Consider the following 3,372-nt stretch of genomic DNA (forward strand, 5'->3'; position numbering starts at 1 on the left):
TTTTAAAGTTTCTCCTGCCTGTTAAGCATGTTATGATGTTTTAGCATAGGAAAGTCACAACTCAAATGTCCACTTGCTGGCACTTCTAAAAGTAAAGTCACAGAGATATTTAAAAAATATACAGTTGTTCAAAATTCTTGCAACGTAAAGAGAAATGGGCAGGTACATTTTTGCCTTCAAAAAGTGTCCTTCTAACCCAACATCTGGGTCAGTAAAAAGCCACAGTATTTGGGAGTTCTGCCTACAAAGTCATTTTCATTAGTTAACCAACGTTGACTCTTACTTGCTAAGCTGGTGGAAATCTGGGTGTGCATACTTGTAACTCCCCTCAGCCTAGCTTAAAGTCACTTGATGTAGATGTAGCCTACTCAAGCTTTGCTTAGGTACGTAACCTTAATCAGTAAGTAGTGCATTACATACATGGTCCCAGTAAATATCAGTATAAATTAGGTTTTAATTAAATTTTAAACTTTCTCTCAGGCTTTCTCCAGCATAATCACAAAAATCAACTTTCATTACACTGCTCCCACTTGGTATGGTACTATCTTTACTTCAGAAATAGTCTACTTTAATATCTGCAACCAGATCCAGCTTTTTAGTTTGTTGTTTTTTGTTTGATTGGTTGGTTGGTTTTTTAACCACAGTTACTGGATCTAAGACATTTTACAATCACTTCACTTGATAATTATCACATCTGATGACTTAGTTAAGAGCAGGATGTCCCAATGTCCGAGGGCTGGATAAGGCAAGGCAGATTCAGGGTAGGAGATCAGGTCTCAGATGACCTTGGAGATACCATGCTCAGTATACAAGGGAAAAAAGTTCCCTCTGCAGCTGTGATAGCTCCTTCTTGTGGAAATCTGCCTTTGCACTGAGAAGCAGCAACCTCCCTCCTTTAATGGAAAAGGACAGCAACTCTTGGAAGAAAAGAAAGGAACAGGATGAAGTCATCCTTTGAGTAGTTTGTACATGAGGGTTTTTCCCAGTAACCACTAAGGAATGTTTGTTTGAAGCTTTTTTATGTAAACATTCAATATAATACTATCATACACTCAAAATAATCATATTAACCACCTGCTTTGCTTGTTTTTGAGCTCACAGAAGTGATCTTTAGAGTTTTTCATTATTTTTGCCAAGTCTATGGGTGTAAAAATACCCTTTCCAGGTCCTGTACATCAATCTACACCATCAGCTTTTAAAAACCACAAGAATGTGAATATATTTTTAAAACTGTAAATTCTATAAATATTTGTGTAGCTGAATTTTACCATCTTATCCAGTGGGATCTCCAAAAAGCACCTATGTCTTAATTTTCTTCGCCTTCATCCCAGAAAACTAGGTACATGGGGACTTTCAGGTTAGCTTCTCTTTATCTTTAGGCATCTAAGTACATCTAAAAATCTGCCCTGGGAAGTTAGTAGCTTCTTTTCAAGCCTTACTTGCAAGAAACAAACGTTCACTACGAAATGACTGAATTCACAGCAAGCAGGAGTGTTATGTTGCTGGCAGATTCCTTTCCCAGAGACTAAATACAGCAACATCTGCAGTCTGGAATGTTGCTGGTGACCCACCCTCTCAGCTCCGCACAGGCGACATTCCCTCCAGGCACTGGATTTTTTCTACATAGATGTTTTAACAGTCATTCACAAAGACAAGCTTTTAAGCTAAATATTCTTCTTCTCTTGTTTCCTTATTTTCTTACTGAAGTACTTTTGAATCACACTATTTTTTTACTATTTTTACTATTTCAACAGGTCTGTTCTTGTTCTTCTATCATTTGCCTGCATATATATCTAGAAAATGTTTCTCCCTTAGATCACCCTGCAGATAAAGCTCCCATTATAGCGAACGCAAAACTACACCAGCAGGACAAGTGTCCTAGCAAAACACTCTGCTAGTTTATTGCACACAATTCAACAAGTGTTTTCAATGCCTAAGTAAAAAACTGTGATATTGCTCTCCAGTTATAATATAAATGGATCAGTTGTGCAACTCACTGCCACCAGGTATATCAACAACAAGCAGACTGATTCTAGGAATCTTACCTGGGGACATAACAGTTGTTAAACTACAGTATAATATTTCTAGGGGACAATATCAATTCATCAATCCAGGAATATCCTTGTATTGATGTGACAAACCTTAGCCTTCCCCACAGACTTCTCCTTCAAGGAGAAGTGTTCTCCTTCAAGGGGTTTTTTTGTTAATTCTACCAGATAAGGATCATCTTAATGCCATTTGGAGAGTATATGAGAAATTAGGATGTAATTTCAGGAAGACTCGTCACTACTGCCACCAAGAGCATTAGTCCTACCCTCCCCTTTCCTGCTGCATGGCTGTTTGGTGAAACAGATTAAACTTGTCTAATCAAGGCTAAAACTAATTGAGGAAATCTCATGGAACAGCACAGAGGATGGTGCTCCCCAAATATGAGCACAAATAATTAATTTTCTATTTCTGCAGCAAACTTACTTTTATTTTCTCTGTTTCTCTTCGATAAAAATTAATATATATTTAGCCCCACACTTCAAATAGCTGAGGAAGACCAACTGAAATGGCGCCTTCTTAAAACACAAAAACAACAATCAGAAAACGAGATTCCTTTTCTCTTTTATTGGTACTGCCAATGTAACTACCTTTACGCAGGCAGATTGCTTTCCTACACTGAACACTTTTTATTAATCAGTTTGGAAGTAAAGTTTTGCCCACTATGCCTCCTAAGGTTATCCAATTAACACACAGTTACACTTTTAAGAAGTTTCCACATTTTCTCTTTGCCCACTCCACCTCAGATCTGTGTAAAGGTTACTTGGCAAGATACATGCATACGACGTTAAATGGAGACCAATCCACCACTAAAAGGTAATGCACATAAAACGTAATACAGTACTTCGACATAATTTCAAATAAATACCCACATACAAGTGTAGTAATTTTAAATGCAACAATATTTCTTATGAATCAATACTGTAACAGAAGATGGAAATATAAGTCCCCACATCTAGGAATAATAATAATGTTGTTTTTCCAGCAAACAGAAATCTTTTCCCTGCTGTCAATATTATTTCAATTTGTACTTTTTTGAAGAGTGGGAGGGCTCCCCCCCAACAAGTACCAATTTAATCATTCCCGTGAGCCTCAACAAACCATAGAGAGCCAGGTACAGCTTGTTGATGCACTTCTCCATTTCTGTTTCCTGAAATTACAATGATTAGATACCACATGCAAGAGAAGAAAGCAATGTTCTATCGTTCACATTGGCAAACAATGGTTAACTGCATCCACCACCATACGAAGCTAACGTAAGGTCAATAAGGTCAATATTCCTGATCTGTCCTCTGTACTGTTGCCACAAATGTGTTCATACATCTT

This window comes from Antrostomus carolinensis, unplaced genomic scaffold (assembly GCF_000700745.2).
Source record: "Antrostomus carolinensis isolate BGI_N321 unplaced genomic scaffold, ASM70074v2 scaffold13637, whole genome shotgun sequence".
Lineage (NCBI taxonomy): Eukaryota > Metazoa > Chordata > Aves > Caprimulgiformes > Caprimulgidae > Antrostomus > Antrostomus carolinensis.